Source organism: Pinus tabuliformis, chromosome 4_2 (genome assembly GCF_031772625.1).
Source record: "Pinus tabuliformis cultivar Carrire ecotype Pingquan chromosome 4_2, CPIR1, whole genome shotgun sequence".
Lineage (NCBI taxonomy): Eukaryota > Viridiplantae > Streptophyta > Pinopsida > Pinales > Pinaceae > Pinus > Pinus tabuliformis.
Genome location: NC_142304.1, coordinates 191,188,976 through 191,210,958, shown reverse-complemented (window position 1 = coordinate 191,210,958; position 21,983 = coordinate 191,188,976). Strand labels below are relative to the sequence as shown.

At 36.4% G+C, this 21,983-nt stretch overlaps 1 pseudogene; it reads right to left on the bottom strand.

The window, feature by feature from the left end:
* Window positions 1–20,404, bottom strand: part of LOC149168789 (protein transport protein SEC23 A-like) — a 50,941-nt pseudogene extending 30,537 nt beyond the window's left edge.
* Window positions 20,405–21,983: the final 1,579 nt, after the last annotated feature.

Sequence of the window (21,983 nt, the reverse complement as noted above, 5' to 3'; positions counted from 1 at the left end):
CTACTCTACACACACACACACCCCTTAGATTGGGAAACTGGTCCCATTATCCCCAGTCAGACCCGCTATACCAAACGGATAAGGAGCTGCCAACCAAGGTCCGGACCGGGTGGGTATCCCCCTTGTTGTCGACCCGATTTTCGGGGCTTCAACAGGTACACTCTTAGTGCACATACTAGCATTAAAGATAGAACACTGGGACCTCACTGACTAGGCGAAATTCCCCCATATAGCGACAAATCAGTATATGTACCACATATACTATGAAGATACAAGGGTCACAAAGTTGGAGCAAATGAAATGGGTCTGACGAGTTCAGCTAGTGGGGCTATTACACATGCTATTTGTACCCCATTTTCACTGCTCCAACACCAACACGGCATGTGTGCGCTAGTTGTTGACATTAGTGCATGATGGGTGTGTATGGATGGGTGAGCCTATCCTCATCATAGATATGTTAATAAATCAGATTAGTAAGCTACCTTATATAGGAGAAGACCTGACAAAGGAGTTTGCAGGAAAATCTAAGGAAAAACAACTCACAGATTGCATGAAGACCGAGTTCGGGCTTGTAAAGGGAAAGCGCAGATATTCTTTTCTCTCCATAAAATACCAGGCGATGCAGTTTGTAGCATAGATCCTAGTAGGAAAAATAATGTGGACGTGTTGTGTGGATGAAGTGCCCACATTAGTAGCGGAGTGTGTGAACAGGGTCCCGTATAACTGGGCCCAGTATCTCTGTAGAGAGTGTTTCGCAAACTGTCGCCTAGGAGAAGAGCCAGTCATTTCAATTTGCTTGGCTCTATTTGTTAATCATTTTTGTGGCATGGAGGCTTCTAGAGGATAGCCAGTTCTCTCCACTGAATGAGACCCTCCCAGAGGAGGCAAAGTTCACTTCCCTATGGCAGACAAAAGATGCGGAACATAGTACAATATCAAAGGTATTTTGGGTTTTCATGGAGATGGACATCCACATGGCTGTAAACAATAGGGCACGGTTATCTCCCACTTTATTCGAGCAGCTAAGAGCCTTCACAAAATTTAAGGTAGACTTTCACAATGTCTAGATCTACATGAGGAGAAACCCTCAAAAGGTATGGCACAAGCTGCCTTACTTAGTGGTCGACACAAATGTACAATATGTTGTGGGTGGATGGCCAATAGAATGGCATAAGCCTACCTAGTTGGATGTCGAGACAAGAAAAGCTGGAGAAAGCTCCTCCGTATAGACCTCTACTATGAAAAACAAGAAGGAAAAATAACAGTTAGTTGCACGGGAGAAGGCTTCTCGCCAAAAGAAAAATGAAACTGCTGGTAAGGTAGCTATGGAGGAACAACGAGATGCTAAGGAGCCCACTACTGAAGAGCAGGCTGAGAAGGAAAAACAAGATACTGAATCAAGAAACAAATCATCTTCGCAGTGCACCGATGAGAAGGAGACATCTGCATGGGGTGACGATGGGGATGAGGATGTGTCCACCCCTTTTAAATTCTAGAAGCGCACCAAGGAGACAACAACAGGCCCGTGGAAGAAGAAAAAATCAGATAAAAAATTGTAGGTGGACCCTCTTGTGCTAACATTAGGGCGATTTAGATGAGATCAATGACAAGGTTGGCAATACTACATTCGAGCTATGGTGACACTTTGAGTAGCAGTATATGCAGACATTGGGAAGTGTCCAGAAGGATCTGTGTGGTCTGCAGATCCAGGGCGGTAGGACTCACACAAGTATTGGGCAAGCGAGTGCGGTGCAAGTGAACCTAACTCAAGTGAGCGTGAGTGTTCTAGAAGTGGAATGACCAACGGAAATAAGGATCATTCCTACCATAAGGATCCTTGCGAGAAGATAACCAAGAAGATATTAGCACACCAGAAAAGATTAAGGCTATTGGGATCAATGTGGATGCGCTAGCGCTCCAAGCCATGCACACATTGCATATGGGGCCTTAGATGAGTTACAGATCAGGGAGAAGTGTGCCCTTGCGATCCTTAGTGACTGTAAAGTCAACAATGCATAGATGGAGGAGAATACACACATGCTAAAGGAGAAAGAGGAAATGTAAGCACGAAGCACAAACCTAGAGGCAATAATTGAAGAAGCCTGTCAAACAGTTCTAGAACTACATATCTCATATGACACAGAGGTCGAAACAAAAGTCAGGAAGTTAGCTATTACGATGTGTGATGCTGAAGATGAGGTTGGGCGAGTCAGTTTGAGTTCCAGAAGAATTTAGCTAAATGCCATCTCAAGCTTCAACTAACTACACTGCCAGAAGTTCGGGAACAAAGAGGTGAAACTATAAAAGAATCCCTGGGTCAATTAGATGTCATAGTCCACGGGTGTGATTAGCTATTTAATCAGGTAATGGGATTATGGGATACATTGGAGGACGACCCTAAGTTGCAAAAATTGAGTGCAAAGATCACAGAAGCATAGGAAAAATATGATGAAATCAGTACGAATGCGTGAACGTTGGCACTAGTCCATGACTTTGTGCGTTTGTAGGAAGGAAAGGTGATTCAGATGATGATCTAGGACTTACAGAAAAAGCAGTCCTTGCTACAAGACCGGCTTCAACCATGGATAGAGGAAGCCACTGAACTTTCACAAAATATTCATGAAAAACTGAAGGACATGCAACAGACCCAACGGACTATGCAACTCACTGTGGAGGGGCCAATCTCAGAGACATTGGTCCATGAGGTACAAGAAGTAGCAGAACAAAATATCATGGAGCTTCAAACATTGACCAATTGATTCATTGAAATCCACCAAAAGTTGGAACAACCAGTGGAGTGACTCGAGGGTGAGTCACGATCTTTGCGTTGGGGACCTGTTGGGATGGGGTCCCTAGTGGTAGAATTGAATTAAATTAGTCATTTTTTAAAAGAATTTTGTAAAAGATGTAAAGTCTCCATGGAATGTGGATGTGGCATGCGTAGATAGATAGTAGTCAAAGGGGCCTTAACCCCTTATTTTGGTCGGTTTCAAGACTCACCCATGAGCCGGGGGCCATGGTATTGTATTAGAAAGACTATAAGTAGTCGATTCATAACGCATCTTAGAGATAACTTTTGATAGAAAAGAATATAAGTATGAATGAATGTTGTTGTAAAGGTTTGATAGAGGGGAAGGTCTATTCCTGCCAGTAGTGAAGGAAAGGCTCTGCAACTGAGTGTGTGGAGGCCTAAAAGAGTCCACAACTAAGTACGTGGACCCCTGCAGTTGAGTGCACAGGGTAGTTGAAGTTTGTACTGGAATGTTTCTATTTAATAAAGATTTATTTTGGGTTGGAAAAACTTGCATTTGTGATTTATCTTTTTATCTATTATCTCATTGTGAATATTTTTTTGTTGAACTAATGTGTCTTACTTGGGAAAATTTGGATAATTGAATATGCTTACGCTTAATAAGATGATTGAATGATGCTTGCAAATATCTAGATCTATTTAGGGTTAGCTTCAAATAAGAAAGATAGGTCTGTGTGACGACAAATCTAGATCTCGGAAACCCTAGAAAGCCTCTTTAGTTGCACGAAAGTAGTAGACATATTTTGTTAGGACCTGATTAACGCAATTGGCTAGTCCCACAAAGAATTAAAGGTATTTAGTACCAAATTAGCATCCTTAACTCTATCAAAAGGTTATATCTACATGGGAGTAGATATAAGGTACAAAAACACATCACACTCATCTCTAGGTGTATAAAATTGGTTCTTCCATCCCTCAATACTTCTTTGGTTAAGACTGTGACCTATGCTACCTAGGTTACTGCCGAAAGGGAAAGCAATGTGGGGTTTTTTTGGTTGGTGCAACTAAATATGAACCTGGGTGAGGACCCATTAAGACAACATGTGTGATGGTTTATTCTGATCTTACTTCACATGGTTACTATTTAATTAATGCTTGATGAAGTACTGATACACTGATTCAAGTTAAACAAGAGATGAATTAACTAAAAAGTTATTTAACTGGATATACGCTAGTTGTCTAAATAATAGTCGTGTACATACACATGTTTACTTCATTATATTCACGTATAGAAATATGAATAAGAAATTGAAAGTTTAAGTGAATTTTTAAAATACTGATTCACCCCCCCCCCCAGTATTTTTCCCAATGCTTGTTGAGAAGTTATCTCCATAGTAGACTAAACAAATGTTTGAGGAATACTCTTAAGAAGTTGTTGAATAGATACTTGAGGGGTACCTTGGACAAGTTGTTGAATAAGTGTCTATGACGTGGTTTTTTCAGTAACCTAGTTAGGTTGATAGACACGCACTTGTGGAGTATCTTGAATAGGCTATTTAATATTAGGAGGGTTCTAAATAGTACTCCCCATTCCTAGAAATGGAGCACCGATCAATTATTGAGATATAACATGTTGACTTGGATTGACCAGAGGTATTTGACCAAGGTTTGTATAACTTCCAGTAATAGGTGTTCCTACAAACAAAGGATAAATTCCTCCAAGAGGTTGCCCTACAGGAGGAATATAGGACGACTTCCCCCCAACTAGATAGTAAATTCGATCTGGAGTCGATTGAGGAGAACCTGTGTTGTAGGATAACATATTAATGTATTAGTCTAATGCGAAAGGTGTTCCAAGAATGGAAGTCATATTTTGAGTAGTAATTTCTACATTTGTAGTAGATAAACTAGATGAAATTCTATAAAACCAAGTAGAAACTTGAGGAGAAGGAGTGGCTCTCGAAAAGGGTTCTAGTGATTAATTAATATCTAGTAGGAACTGAATGTCCACCATATAGGAATGACTCTGGAGATCCTATAAACATAGAATTCACAAGAGACTGGCTAAGGGGTGTATTATTCTAAAAATACAAGGTTAAACTCATAAGAGAAGCTTCTGATATGATTCGCCTAGGTGTAAAATCAAAAGGAGTGCATAAATGAGGAATACTTTGACCTAAAAAGTTTAATGGAGTAAAATACCAAGGATCTATTCGAAAAGGTTCAAAAGGAAGAGATTGAAAAACTAAAGGATCACTACTAGTAAGAATAGGATATTCAAGATCTTTCTCTTCTCTTCAGTAATATCTTCAATGCTTAGAAGATTGAGAGGTATACCTTATTTCTAGAATTGTTTTTCTTCCAACATTATGAGGGATTCCTTGAAAGAGTTCATCATGTAGTGAGAGATCCAGGTTTGTGTTCATTTTCCTAATGGTGAAAAATGGTGTGTAACAGATTCCCCCCTATAGTGTAAAGTCAAAAAAGGTGTTTGAGGAATGAATCACTTTATCATGAAAAAGTTTGGATTATAAACCAACTAGTTGGAGACCTGAAACAAACAATCAAGGATTGCAATACAATATCTTCATATAATAGTCATTGAGGTAGGAATTCCCATACTCAGAGTATAAGCATCTCAAAGAAAAAGTATGGAAATATATAAATATCCATGTCAATAATAGACCCAATATGGTCGCCAATTTGTTAGGTGGACAAATCTTGTCTTGCGAACAAGACAAGATCTCCCTAGACTGAATGATTGAATGTAGTAATAAATAAACAAACTTGTAAATCTTTCCCTAGGTCCATTATATTGAATCATAAGCATGAGTAATGGAGTATGCAATCCATACCTTTCAAATGAAATTCCTAATGAAGATCCTTGCTATGGTTTGATATAGCTTCCCATCATTCATAACTAAGACCTGCAAATAGCATAACAAACAAAAGATCACAGGCGCATGATCTATAAATGATTTAATATGACATATACTAGTGATCAAGGAGATTTGTACAAAATATCATAACGAATGGCAAATAAAAGTAAACATTCAATATATTAGATCCTATGGATAATATAGTGAGGAAGAAATACTCTTTTGTATTATAATTGAATGAAAAGGAGAGATACAACCTAGCCTTCATGTTTAAAACTCTCTTCTAATAGTCTCCAATACCCCCTTATGTGACATTCTTCCAGCCTCAAATTGACAGCATAAGTTTACATAAAAATTCAACCCCTTCCCTTATGGTATGTTCTAAATTTATAGGCCAGGCAGAGAGGGTCAGAGATCCTTTGTCTAAGGATCAGATTCATAAAGAAGGGGATTAGGGTTCCATAATGAGAGGGAATAGCTTCATGAAGCATGGGATGAGGCCCAAATTGGTAGTGGCTCATGTACTTCTTGTTGGTATAATATTCCCCAACAAAGCTTCTAGATTTTTTTTCTTAATTTTTACCTACGTTTAAAGGTTGTCACATTTTTCAATGGAATACAGAGCATAGGATTACATAGAATATAATGATAAAAAATGTGTTTTCTTAGGTAACGGCTAGGAAAAGTGTGACACTGCTTGAAATTAGGTTTTTAAGCAATTCAATCTAATATTCTTATTTTTTTCATAATTATTTTTCTTCCAACATTGTAGGGGATTGCTTGCAAGAGTTCCTTAGATAGTTAGAGATATGAGTTTGTTGTCATTTTCCAAATGGTGATAGATGATGTATAACAAGGGTGGAGGTAGTATATCCTCTACATTCCTTACATTGTTGATGGTGGAGGTGGCATAACATCTATAATTCCTATATTGATTGAATGGTGGAGGTGGAATATCCTCTAGGTTCTTTTTAATAAGTGAAGGGTTGAGGTAGAGAAACCTCTAGATTCCCTAAAAGCTATCTGGGTAATGATGGCATAGTCTCTGGACTCCCTATTCAGCTAGAAACATTGGTTGATTCCCTAAAATCATCCCTCGTCAAGCTCTAAATCTGGCTGGGGGGTGATTGGCTACAAGAAATAATTGTAGTGGAAGCCATTAAAAGGTTGGGTATAGAGTTGAAGTCCCAATCTTATTTTCCATATTTTACTTTATAAGGTAGGTGCTTAACTGAGTTAATATGCATGTGAATTTTATATAAATGCTTGATGTGTTATTTAAACTACTATTCTGGTGTAATGAATGGTTTTCAAGTATAATGCTGAGGAACAATGTAGTTCTTATGTGATTAAAGAAGACTTATTATTTTTTGTGTTTATTTTTTAGCTCTAATTTTATTTGATTCCCTCTGTATAATAGCTAGGTGAATATTTATTGTTTGGTTAATCTTTTGAATTAAAATGAATGGTAAGAGCGGGCCTTGTGTTGCATGATTTTCCAGTAGGAATCATTCTTTTCATTTAATTATATTTATACCTATGTATGGTTGTGTGCCTATAATGGACATAGTCGATATGATGGATTATATTCCATATAAGCTCAAGGGAGGTAATGATACCACTCTAAGATAAGGACAAGGCCTCATGGCTTAGTTATTCAATCTTAGGAAAGATAGGATGTTATAGCAGGGAGTTGAGGACATCCTTGTCCTGATGTTCATATAAATATAAATATATATGTGTGTGTGTGTGTGTGTATAGAAATATTAGCAGGGGATAACAAAGGTGAGTATATATATATATATATATATATATATATATGTATATATATATATATATATATATATATATATGTATATATATATATATATATATATATATATGTATATATATATATATATATATATATATATGTATATATATATATATATATATATATATGTAAGCTCAGGAGAGACTACTACTAGTAACTAAGTGTCGTGGCATCCCCACCATATATTTTTATGTAATGCAATATAGGTAGGGTTAACATGGGAAACTAAGTGTCATGATACCTACTATCACATACACTCTTACACATATATACAGAGGGAGGTGGCACAAATTAACTAAGTGTCAAGGAAAAATGGGGGGAGCCGAGATGGAGAAATATCCCATCAGGTGAGTGGATGGGGGAGTCTATCTCAAGACCTTGGGGAGTTACAAAGGATGGAGGCCCAAGACCTTGGAAATTCCAAAAATATTATTTAATGTAAAGTTCATGTTTTATACAAGGGAAAAAATCTTGGCGGGAGCTGTACCACATGAAAATATGACATGGATTAATGGTGATGTCGCATCTAGGAGGATTGTCATGTGGGATGTACAAATTCTCTTTCGGTGGAAAATGTAAGAAAAAAATAGATGATTTATGGCACTTCTAGAGGATGCCACATGGGTAGGATGATGTGAGTGTGATATTGCCTTAGGCTGACATCATATGAGGCACTTCCATAAAGTGGTAGGGAGGTAAGGTCAAGATTAATGTTAGAGATCATAAATACAGACAACACTTGACATGGGGCTTCTTCATCTCAGGATCATCCAGAAGTTGGTAGTGTGCACTAAGGGAACATATTTAGGAGAAAGTTATGAAATGGGAAATCCTCCCTTTGATTGATGAGGAGGGATTTCCATATCGTCTCAGGGTTTTCATAATGGGCCTTATAATGTACTGATGATTTAGACTGAGACTGAGATTTTATTATAAAGGGAAAATTAATGGTTTACAAGGCAAGGAAGGGGGTGTGGTGGGGGCCATGTGCAATGATGCTCAATATTCCACAGAGGAATGCCATGCAGGCATCGTACAGGACTGTGAGATGAGGTGGATCTATGCAATGATGAAATGGCATGAGGTGGAGTACCATGTGGGCACCACATGGGGGCATGAAAAGGTTTCATTTGACTTGTGCCTTATTCAAATGGAGAAATTCGATTTTCCATATGAATAGGATGAATTGGATTGTAGTTAGCTAGAGTGACATGGATTTATCTCCTAGTTAAGTCAGTAAATTTGATTTATTGGTTACAAGTAGAGTTGTGCATGGGTTGATTGCTAAAATTTAGAAATATAGGGGATTTATTGTTAGTTAAACTCATTTAACTAAGATCTTGTCTTTAGTGGAGTCAGTAGGATTTCCGTTAAGTAGTTATAACAATTGTTAACTCTTTGATCTCTCAGTTCATTGATTAACTTACCAAAAAATAAACCCGGTCATATATGGAATTCGAATTTCCTATTTGGAGTGGAGGAAAAGGCACATTGTAATTATCAATAATATACTAGTTGAGTGTAATGTTTTTGCATTAAGAAGGCGGCCAATTCCTTCAGTATTTGCGCAATGAAATAGGGAATTCTCTAATTTTTTAGGGGCTATTTTCCACAAGGTTTGTGTAATGAAATAGGAGGATAATTGAGGCCTATTTTGGCTAAGTGTTGGCCAGAGAAGGTCATTGAGAAGTAGATCAAAATTGGAGTGTAGGGTGTGCTTCAGGATTGAAGCAAGACATTGTAATTGATCCACATTCTCATCCAAATTAATCCAAAATAGTGGAGGGGTTTTTCCCAGTTCGGTTCTCCTATAAAATAATTGTGTTCCTTGTGGTTTGATTTTATTGCATGTGATTTAATTTTTGTAGAATAGTAGAAGAATTTTTTTTTTCTTGATTTTAGTTCGATTTCTTCAGCAGTAGCAAATTTATTGAAATTTCTACATTGTATTAGAGCATTGGAAGACTACATAGAAACCTTTTTCGAGATCTTCTCTCACGGAAATTTCGATATGCAAATTTTTTGGTGTAGATTATTTTTACCGTAGGAAAAATTTCTTTCAACAGATTGATGCTGGAGTATGAATTGGAGGGCACCTCAAATATTTGTGCTTGGAAAGACATGATGGAACCTGTCTTGGATGAAAATGACATATGGGAATATACACAAACAAGTATTTTGAAACTAGTAGCATCATATGCACAAGAAATTTCTTAGTGGAATAAAAACACAAGAAAGGCCATGAGGACTAGTCAGGAGGGTGTTAGAGATCATGTGGTTTCAAACTTGCATAGAAAGGAGACTCCTTTTGCAATGTGGAAAACTATCATGGATCTATTCCAGAGTAGAAGTAACGCTAGTAAATTGGAATTGAGAGATAAACTTGAGATCATTTGAATATAGAAAAATGAAACAATTCCACAATAACTATCTAGATTCATTTAGGTTCAATATGAACTTGGAGGAGTAGGAGAAAATGTGCCATGATTCAAAATTGTGGAAAATCTAGTAGGATTCAGTTAATGGAAGAGACAAGCTACCAGATTGGGAAAGACTTTAGGATGATTTGGTGTATTTGGAGGTTAGAATAAACAATAGAGATGGTGTCACAACTAGCGCTAAGTAGGAAGAAAAATTCACCTTGGAGGGAAAGGGAAATAAATCGAAGGGAGAGAAGACCCAAGGAAAGGCATAATCTAGCCAGAACTAGGGAAAGAAGAAGGACCTAAAAAAAATTAAATGTTTTCACTACCATGAATCTGGACACTATGCAGCCAAGCATCCACATAGGACATCTAGGAAGAATCTTACAAGGGGAGTAGGAGGTGATGCTCTTGCATCGCAATTTGAATTGGATTTCACCCTCATTACATGCATGGAAAGTACTATACGGGGCAGTGTATGTACTTAGATTATGGTGCCTCATTTAGTATGATGGAAGAAAGGAGTTCTTCAGCAACCTAGAGGAGAAGCACCTACAATTAACCGTAGAGCTTAGAGATGATGGGAGTTATAATACCAAGGTTGCTGGTATTGTCACCTTTAAGAGGGATTCAAGCTCCCATATTCACCTAGAAAATCTAATGTATGTGTCTGGGTTGAAGAAAAAATTGATTTCTATAGCTATATTGGAGGACAAAGGTTATGATGTGGTGTTCAGTAAAGGGAAAGCTTATATGAAGCATGTTGCTTCTGGACAAGTAAAACAAATTGGTGTTCAAGTAAAAAATATCTACAATCTAGAGGTGTATGAATGTGCTACATTGAGTAGCAAAGCAGAATATGTTTAGAGTCAAGATGTTGGAGACCTCTGACATAGGGGCATGGGTGACCTACACCATGGAGCTTTGAAAACCATGCAAAAAATCACCATAGGACTTCCAAAATGAATCCCTGACCAACATTATGTTTGCAAGGGGTGCAATCTTGGAAAATATGTCAAAGCCTCCTTCCAGGGCTAAGATAGCAAAGTTGGAGCCATCTTGGAGCGAGTCCAATCAGATACGTGTGGATCATTTTATACAGTCTCAATTGTAAAACACAGGTATTATGTAATTTTGATAGATGACTTTTCCTGCAAGTGTTGGATCTATTTTATAAAGAATAACTATGAAGTGTTTGTAAAATTTATTGAATTCAAAGCTTCTGTTGAAAATGAGATTGATCATAAAATTAAATCCTTAAGAAGTGATAATGGATGAGAATTTCTATCTAATGCTTTCAAATATTTTTGTGCCAAGGAATGTAGTAGAAGATAGCTAATTATGCCCCACGACCCACAGAAAAATGTGTTGGAAAGTAGGAATAACAAAAACATTATAGGGGATGCAAGAGAAATGTCAAATGATTAGGGACTGCCACTATATCTATGGGCAGAAGCATGCAATACATAAGTTTATTTCTAGAAACGAAGACCTCACAAAATACTCGGCATGATCGCACGTGAAGAAACTTTCTATGTGAGGAAGAAATTTGTATACCATTTCCAAATGTTTGGAGCTATAGTCTATTGTCGTGTCTCCAAGGCTAGTAGGAAAAAATTGGAGCCTACAACTGAGATGGGGATATTTGTAGGATACACAGAGACACCTCATAACTATCGAGTGTATTTTCCCTCACTCAGGATGATAGTGATGATGAGATATGTTATATTTGTTGAGGATAATTCTATGAGAAGCTCTGTAGAGGAAGTTGTGTATTTCACTAGAGGAGGATATTCTAGCTCCAAAGGAGGATCCGCAGTTAGATGTTCAGGATGTTCTGGAGCACGCACATGTGGAGGATCATAAAGGAGGTGGAGTGGAGGTACAAACTCAACCATAATCTTCCAAAGAGGGGAGAAAGAGAATGAGATAGGCTAACAAGTTGGTGCAATATGCACATGAGCATGTGGGAGCTCCTACCACCTTGCGTAGCTAGAGGAGTTCACCAAACAGGTATACTAGTTATATGGAACTTATGAAAAACCTCATTGGTTTTGAGTCTTATTCATTTGAGGAGGAAGTTTCCCAAATCGTGTGAGTAGATTCCATGGTGGGGGATTATTACTCCATTATGAAGAAAAATGTATGGGAGGTGGTGTCGAAACCAAAAGACAAGTCAGTATTTAGTTAGAGATGGATATATGAATTGAAGCATGCAGCTAATGGAAGTATCGAGAAGTACAAAGCTATATTTGTTTCCAAAGGATTCTCATAGGTAAATGGAGTTTATTATGAGGATACATTTTACCCTCTAGAAATATACTTATTCATCATAAGCATTCTATCATTACTTGTGTAGATGGGGTGGAAGATACACCAAATGGATGAGAAGACTGCCTTCCTCAATGGAGTGGTTCAGGAATAGTGTTGCGTAGTGTAGCCTAAGGGATTTGATACATTTGATAGGGAGACACATGTGTGTAAACACAAGAGATCCATTTATGGTATCACACAAGAACAATATGCTTGGTACACTCAGATAGACACATATATTAATGGATTGGGCTTCACCAAGATTGAAGTAGATTCCAATCTATATAACATTATGGTAGATGGAAAATTGATCATTCTAGTCTTGTACATAGACGAATTGTTAGTGACAGGGGATGCGAAGCTGATCTAGTATTGCAAGGAGGACCTTGCAAGAGAGTTCAAGATTAAATACATGGGCTTGATGCACTAATTCCTTGGGTTGAAGGTGTGGAAAGGAGATGGAGAGTCATTTTTGGGCAAGGGAAGTATACCTCTGAAATAATTCAAAGATTCCATATGTAGGACTACAAGCCTATGGACACTCCTTCAACTACTGGCTAGAGGAAGGAGGATATCTCTATAGGAGAGGTAGTAAATTCTACCATTGATATACAACTAGTCGGGTCCTTGGTGTATCTGAAGAAAACTAGGCATGCCATATGTTATGAAGTTAATTAGCTAAGTTAGTTTATGGTGAATCCTACCAAGATTCACCGGAAAGCAACAAAACATGTCCTTATATACCTTAGAGGCACAACATATTTTGGGTTATGGTATAGGAGGGACTATGGTGTGAATCTACAAGGATTCACTGATGAAGATTGGGTAGGGATTCCATCAAAGAGCAAGAGCACTTTAAGAGCTATCTTGAGCGTTGGGTCGGCAACAATTTCCTTGTATAAGAGGAAAGACATATATGTAGAACTCAACTTAGCAGAGGCAAAGTATATAGTTGTTAGTCAAGTAACATGTGAGGCCATTTGGATTAGGATAATTATTTTTGGTCTCTTGAGTTATAAGATGGATCCTACTATGATTTTCTGTGATAATTAAAGTTGTATCAAACTCTCTGAAAATATAGAATTTCATGACAGGTCCAAGCACATTGATATTCGGTACCATCACTTAAGATATTGTGTGCAGAGGATAATCATGATGTTGCAATACATACCCATAGAGGAGTAGGATGCAGATATTTTGACAAACAAATTGTCCAGAGGAAAATTTGAGTCCCAGAGGAGAAAGATATGGGTGGTGCGAAACCCTTTTCTCTCTTAGAGGGAGTGTTAAAATTGTATTAAGAAAAGGCTCCTTTCGACTTGTGCCTTAGTCAAATGAAGAAATTTAATTTTCCACATTAGGGGGATGACTTGGATTGTATTTATCTGGAGTGACATGCATTTGCCTCCTAGTTAAGTTAGTAAGTTTGATTTATAGGCTAGAATCGGAGTTGTGCATGGGTTGATTACTAAAATTTAGCAATCTAGTGGGGTTATTGTTAGTTAATCTTAGTTAACTAGGCTCTAGTCTTCAGTGGAGTCAATAGGAGTTCAGTTGAATAGTTATAACAGTTGTTAACTAATTGACCTCTCAGTTACTTGATCAATTTCCTAAAACATTAACCCAGGCATGCATGGAATTCAAATTTCCTAATTGGAGAGGAGGAAATAGAACATTGTAATTATTAATTTTATACTAGGTGTGTGTACATTGTTTTTGCATTGAGCAGGTGGTCAATTCCTTGAGTATATGTGCATGGAAATAGGGAATTATCCTATTTTTTACGTGCTAATTTCCTTAGGGATTGTGCAAGGAAATAGGAGGATAGTTGAAGCCTATTTTCACTAAGTGTTGGTCAGAGTAGGCCAATGAGTAGGAGATTAGAATTGCAGTGTACGGTGTGCTTCTAGACTCAAGCAAGACATTGCAATTAATCCATATTCTCATCTGAATTAACACAAAGTAGCGATGGGGATTTTTCCTAGTTGGTTTCCCCTATAAAATCATTGTGTTCCTTGTTTTTTTATGGTTGCAAGTTATTGCATGTGTTTCTATCATGTGTTTTCCTTTCCACATAATAGTAGAAGATTTTTTTGTCTCTTGATTTCAGTTCGATTTCATTAGCAGTAGAAAATTTCTTGAAATTTCTATAGAGGTGGAATTCCCACATGGGGACCACAAGGGTGTCACATGGCATAGTTTGTGAAGTGGAAAGAAATTATTGGCTGAAGCTTTAAATGGCCATATATTTTGATTTGGAGGTTGGATTGAGGGAAATTTTATGTCGTGAGAAATATCTTGATGAAGTGGATGTAATGGTGATGTTTTTTTTGGGTTTCAAGGAGTTTGGAAAATGAAAAGAAAAATTATACCCCATTTCCATAACAAGACATTGAAGGTCATGTAAATGATAATAACACCTTCTTCTACCCTTAGTATGGGTTATGGGATGGATCGAGGGTTTTTATAGAGTGGTATCGGAGATGAGGTTGCAAGAGTAGACCTCTAGAAGAAAAGTCAAATTCTTCAATAAAGTACCACTAAAGTAGTTAAATGTGAGTTCTATCAACTGAGTTTAGGCATTGAAACATGGATTTTATATTGGCATGTGTTATATGTTATCTAATATTAACTTGTGAATTTATTTTTTGGACACTAATGGCCATGTTTTTGTGCCAAGATTACTAAGGTAGAAAAATATGTGTTAGTTTTTTTTTTAACTAAAATTTATGTATATGTGACAACACATAAGAGAAGAACAAGGAATGATAGAAGAGTAAAGTAGGAATGAGCAGTAAAATGGTACAATACATTTCTCATAGATCATGACATGGGCATGAAGAGGAAGAATCATTTTTGAAGAGAGGAGAGGAAAACTCTCCTAAGTTGATGGACACATTAATAAGTTTAATGACAAATATATGGAGTTGTAAATTTGATAATGAGAAGTTTGTCAAGGCACATAAGAGGCAATTTAAGGTGAATGTATTCATGCTACAAAGTCTATCATACATTCAAAGACCAAATAAACATGAGTTAGGGGTTGGCCATAGGGTCGAGAACAACCGAATAGGACAAGGGAAACATAAAGAAAGGATTGATGGAGAAGATGGAAGTAGATCCAAGAAAAGGAATTGAATAGCAAGTGAAGAAAAAATAACATGAGGTACTACATTATGTACTGAAGAGAAAATGACAAGTACCCATGGAAAACACTTTGTTGCTACCACCAAGAGACAAAATCATCATAGGAGAAGGAGGGAAAAGGAGTATATGTGAGAGGAGTTCAAGGAGGCCAAGCCACTTACATTTGATGGTGAGATAGGGAAGGTAGAAGATGTTGAAGCATGACTACTTAGAATGTAGAAGTTTTTTAAAGTCCAAAACTACTCTAAGAACATGATGGAAAAGGTGGCTACCTTCAACTTGAAGGGAAAGGCTTACATCTAGTGGGAGGATTTGAAGAACGTGAAGGATGTAATGGAGGATGGACTATGCTAGAAGGAGTTTGAGGCATATTTTAGGGACAACTACTTGTTTGATAGGTACTTTGACAACAAAGGCAAAGAGTTATATGAAATCAAAATGGGCCATATGTAAAATGAAGAATACACAACTAAGTTCTTGGATATGTTGAGGTACATCCCTTATGTGAAGAAGAAAAATAAAAAAAATCTAGATATATATCAGTGGACTGCCATCAAACTTCAAAAAACTGAATTGATTCAGGTGATCCAGAAACATGGGAAGATAAGTCGGAAAAGTAAAGTTATATTAGGAACAAGATAAATGTAGGCCAGAACACAGGGATGAGTGGAAGTTGAAAGGGGATTAAAAATATAGAGGACATGAACAAAAAAATTGGAAAATGTGATCTACAAAAAAGGGGGCAAGTGAATTCTATAATAGCTAGCATGAACCCAAGCATAGATTCAACACACGTAGTAAGGGGAAAATTACCCATTCCACGGGAGATCAATGCAGGGTTGTTGGGGTCGAGACTCTACAAGGTTGGATCGGAACTAAATACCACAAAAATAAGGATTTTCTATAGTGAATAAGATATGGTTTGAGAGTGCGTACTAATCAGAATGCTAGGATAGTGCGGGACATGGCTCGAAATTCACCTAGAAACAATGTTGTCATCCACAATAGGAAAGCTAACTACCAATAACCAATTATCAAGATAGAAAATATGGATTTCAGTGATCTGTGGTTTGTGCTTTTCGAATTTTTGATCGGAGAATCCACAGTAGTCGAGTTTTTACACCAACGTTTCAAATCCCAAATGGGATCCATCGTCAGGGTAAAGAGAAAGATGATAAAAAGAAGAGCCAGATGGAGGGAATAAATATTAATGAGGGATGAGAATTAAAAGCAAAGCACAGGTCGGCCAGAAAGAATTATCATAAAACCTAAAATTAATTTTAATTATTATAAATTATTATTATTTACTTAATATTTTTATTATGATATTGATTACTTTATATTTTTGACCAAATTCTTTAAACTAAAATCTAAATTAATCATTTAAACTAATATGAATGTTAATATTTATATATCAAAAAGGTTAAAAACTAATAAATATATTAATATTAATATCATAAACCTAATAAATAATTACTAATTAACATTAATAATTATATAGCTTAATGACAATATAACTTAATAATGATGATTACTATATAACTTAATAATAATATAACCTAAAGCCAATATAACTTAATATATATTAGAGTTAATATTAATAAAGCCTAGAACCTATATTAATAATTAAAAACTAATATATATATTAATATCATAAATAATATTTGTATAACCTAAAAACTATGTAAATTAAATACATACAAACTAATAAATATATATTAATATTAATATAATATCTATGACTACACAACTAATGACTATATAATTTAATGACTATATAATTTAATGACTATAAGGGACAAATAACTTAATATTAATGTATATGGTTGAATAACATAATATTAATATATATGACTAAATGACTATATAACTTAATATTTTATAAGACTTGATCATTGTAAAACATAATATTTATAAAACTTAAAATCTATATAACATAATATATGTAATAGTAATAGAATCAATAAAAACCACATATCTATATTAATATCTAAATAAGTTAATATTAATATAACCTAAAATCTAAAATAAAACAATAGTGAAAACTATACTATATTGGAACAAACATTAGGTTCAAATTATATTAAAATCCAACCTAGAATTAATAATTAGAGTATTTAATAGAATATAAATAACCTAAGGAAAGAATTAATATTAAAATCAAAACCATGCTAATATATATAATACTCTTTATATTTAAACTGTAAACTTATATTAGGGTCTATATTAATAACTATCTTACCTGCTTGACACATTACCTGTTTTGACAACTTACCTGGGGCCGGGTAGATGCTTTCTTGATTTTTCCGATCAGGGGAAGCCAGCTTCCGCTAATCTCCAAACCGCTGTCTCTGTTCAGATTACAAGGATGCTTCAAGATTTCGAGGGCTTCTCTGATTTTCCGTCTATGATGCTGCTCTTCTCTCGCGATAATTGATGCGTTTTCTAAGCAGATGTGGTGATTAGTCTTCGAGGAGTGCTCTGCCAAGGCTGAGGTACGAGATCTTTCATTCCTGATGTCAGCGCCATGTTCTTTCAGTCTTGTCTGGAGGGAGCGACCAGTTTCACCTATGTAGCTTTTCCCACACGAACAGTCTATTTTATAGACTCCTTTAAGTTGCTGCTTGTCAATATTATCCTTAACAGATTTTAAACTTTGTCTTATGGTACCAGGAGCTGAGAATTGAGTTAGAACGTTTTTCTTTCTTAGGATCTTTGCCATTTTATCTGTGACCCCATGGATATAAGGTAGAAAAACCTTACCACCATGAGGTTGATCCTCCTCTTTCGGTTTGGGTGAGGACAACCTCCTTTCGGCTTTCTTTATGGCTTTATTAATCTCATGCTCATCGTAGCCTATATTTCTGAAAGTTGAAACTAAATGCCTCTTCTCTTCATTTATATGTTCTGAGTCAGAGATTCTGAGGGCTCTAATGGCAAGGGTGTTCAGAACGCCAAGCTTTTGGGCTGGGTGATGGTGGGAATCCGCATGAAGGTAGCTTTCCGTGTGAGTTGATTTCCTGAAAACCTTATGGCCCAATGAGCCATCCTCTCTTCTGATGATAAGAATGTCCAAGAAAGGGATGCTCATATTTTCTTCAAGCTCCATGGTGAATTTTATATCAGGGGAGATGGAATTCAGGTGATTGAAAAACTTGACGAGTTCTGTTTTACCATGGGTCCATTTTATATTGGTGTCATCGACAAAGCGCTTCCACCATGCTGGTTTTAAAGGATAAGATTCCAAGGCCTTCTTTTCAAAATATTCCATATATAAGTTGGCCACAATTGGCGAGAGGGGGGATCCCATTGCTACACCAGATGTTTGTTCATAGAATGTTCCTTGGAATGTGAATACAGTTGACCTTAAGCAGACTTCAGCCAGTTTTGCGGTCTCTGGATCAGTGACACTTTTTATGACCTGAATGGCTTCATCAAGAGGAATCTTCGTGAATAAGGAAACCACGTCAAAGCTCACAAGGATGTCTTCATTTTCCATTCTTTCATTTTTAATCAGATTCACAAAGTCGTGCGAGTCTTTAATGAAGGAGTCAGTATTACCAACCAGGGGCTTCAGAATCTTGGCGACATATTTAGCAAGTTCATAGGTTGGGGAGCCAATAGTATTGACTATCGGTCTCAGGGGGACCCCCTCCTTATGGATCTTGGGTAATCCATAGATTCTAGGAATGGTTTCACAAGAGGGTGTTAGTTTCTTCTTCAATTTTTCGTCAAGGTTGGAATCTGAGATAATCTTTTTTACATCCTTCATAATCTTAGCCAGGGGATTCTTGTTCAGCTTCTTATAACTGCCACAATTTAGGTGATCATTCATTTTCTTAACATAGTCTTCTTTATCAAGGATAACTGCTGCTCCTCCTTTATCTGCTTTTAGAACAACTATATTGTCATTATTTCGTAAGGATCTGAAAGCCTCTTGCTCTTCTTTACTCAAGTTACTTTTGGGAGCCTTGGCTTTTCTCATGATGAGAGAAAACTCTTGTCTTAATTCCTCTTTGTCTTCAAGAGGGAGGTTGCCAATTCCATCTTCAATGCTACAAATCATCTTTTCAATGGGGAGGTTTTTAGGGGCTATTGCAAACCCCATGCCCTTGCTGAGAACATTAACGGCTAACTCATCAAGAACCTCGGAAGACAGGTTAACAACTTTCCTTTTTGATGTTGATGTTGCTGCTGATCCATAAGAGTTTTCGTCAGCCTCCTTGTCACCTTTGCTAAGAACATTGCATTTTGCCATATCTTTTTGGAAACTGTCATGAGCATCTTCTCTGGAGACCTGCACCCTATTGATACCATCTATGTCATTTGGGCCCATAATTTCTTTATTCTTTTCATGTTTGGTTCTGTTCACGGAATTATCAATGTTTAAGATGATCTTATTTATTGATTCTAGTTTAGAGTCAGAATCTAAAAACCTTTCTGCGCTTCTAATGTCACACATATTATCATTTTTCGAATTTTCATCTAAATACTTATTAGGAATATCATTTAAATATTCCGGAACCATACAGCTGTTCTTAATACTACTCTCCCCGGGGCTGACAACTATTTCATCAGCGCTATCGTCGCTTCCGTTATTTGTATACAGGATGGAATTACCACTGCGGTTAGTTATTAGTTCTGCGTTCTTAATACTACTCTCCCCGGAGCTGACAACTATTTCATCAGCGCTTTTACTCTTAATATCTAAAATGCTGATCGGATTAATATTAAATTGGTTGTTATCGGCGCTTTCCACCATCGTTTCTGAGTTAACGGTTTGATTTATGCTATCCTTGCTTCCGTTATTTGTATACAGGATATTTGGAGCCTCTCCGCTTGTGCCAATGCTGACGGACCGATTTCCAAAGGAATTTCCACTGCGGTTAGTTATTAGTTCTGCGTTTCTGCAACAGTTATTCGGATCATTATTAAACCGGTTATCGAATTCACCATCGCTGTTTACATTATGTGGCGTGCAGACATCAATTGAGCCTGTGCTAACCAACCGATTTTCAACGGTATTCCTGATATCTTCAGCCTGGTCCATTCGAGGAATTAATTCTGCGTTCTTCATAATTGAAAATATCTATTTTAACTGATCCAAGAGCCTCTTGTGTGTTGGCCGCTTTGACTTAATTAAAATTTTAAAACATCCTCTCTCCAAATATTTCTCAATCGCTTGTTTCCTTATTGGCTTCATAATCCTTTGAGAACCCTTCATATTTCTCTAACGCACTTAATTTTGTGAACTAGTCAATCGTACCAAGTCATCTTGTTACAATGCCTTCCTCATCAACTAAAAGTTCTGCTAATGTATATACAAATGGGAATATCAAAGAGATAAAACCTTTTTATGCAACCATCTCATAAAATAAAATAAAAGATAGATTAACAACTAAAAAATTAGCCTCTTTGAGGGGGGAACCTCATTTATATTACATAAATGAATAATTCTTAGATGATACAAATGAAAAGACCTCCTTTCTATATATAGGATTATAAGGGGTCACAACATAATTAGATCCTGCATAACAATAATAATGTAAGCGTACAAGAATAAAAATAATGGACTTATATGGGGCACAATAATAACAATAAAAATAAGGGGGCTACACTAATAATAACAATAAGAGGCTACAATAGTATTATAGGTACATAACATGCCCCTCTCCTTCAAAAAAAAAATTTCCTCAATGCTTGAGTAGTTCTGGATGATTTTGTATAAAATTATCATCCTCGCATGTGGAATCTTCAGTGGGAAGTTCTTCCACTTGATGAGATACTATGAAATTGATTGATTTTATATCTATTAGGTTCTTATTTCCATGACTACTTCAAGTTCCAATATGGTTTTCCCTTCCTCATCAAGTTCTGGAAATATTGTTTGAACTGGGAGCCTATATCTATAACCTTCTTTAAGAATGAAACATGGAAAACTGGGTACACTCAAGAAGATGCAGGAAGATCCAATTTGTATGCCATAGTACCAATATTTTTCAACACCTTGTAAGGAACATAGTACTTTGTTGATAATTTATTATCCTTCTTAGCTTGCTTAATGTACATTTGTTTGTATGGTTGTAGCCGTAAACATACCCAGTCATCTACATCAAAGATTCTTTCATTGCGATGTTCATATGCCTGTTGTTTCATTTGTTTTTTTGCTAAAGTGAGGTTATCCTTTAAGATTTTGGGAAATTTTTGTTGATGGTTGATATGATATTACACTTATTGAACATTATAATTTTCGCTTAAAGATTATGTGATGAACGTGGTGTCATTTTTGTTGTAGTATGGAAGGACATTTTATACCACCATTCAGTGACAGGTAACCACTTGACCATTGTGTTTGTTTATAAAATACAAACAAATGAAGATATCCTTCCAAACATCTTTTCATTGTTTTGGTGTTCCCATCAAATTGAGCATGATAAGATGAGCCATGAGCTAATTGAGTACCCAGACAAGAAAATAATTCCATCCAAAAATTTCCATTGAAAATGTGATCTGTGTAACTTAAAATAATATTTGGTTTTCCATGTATCTTTTTAAATGTTTCCATAAATGTAGTAGCAACTGTACTGGCTTTAAATGGATGAGATAATGCACAAACAATTTCTTACTTGGTAAGTCTATCAACTACCACCATGATG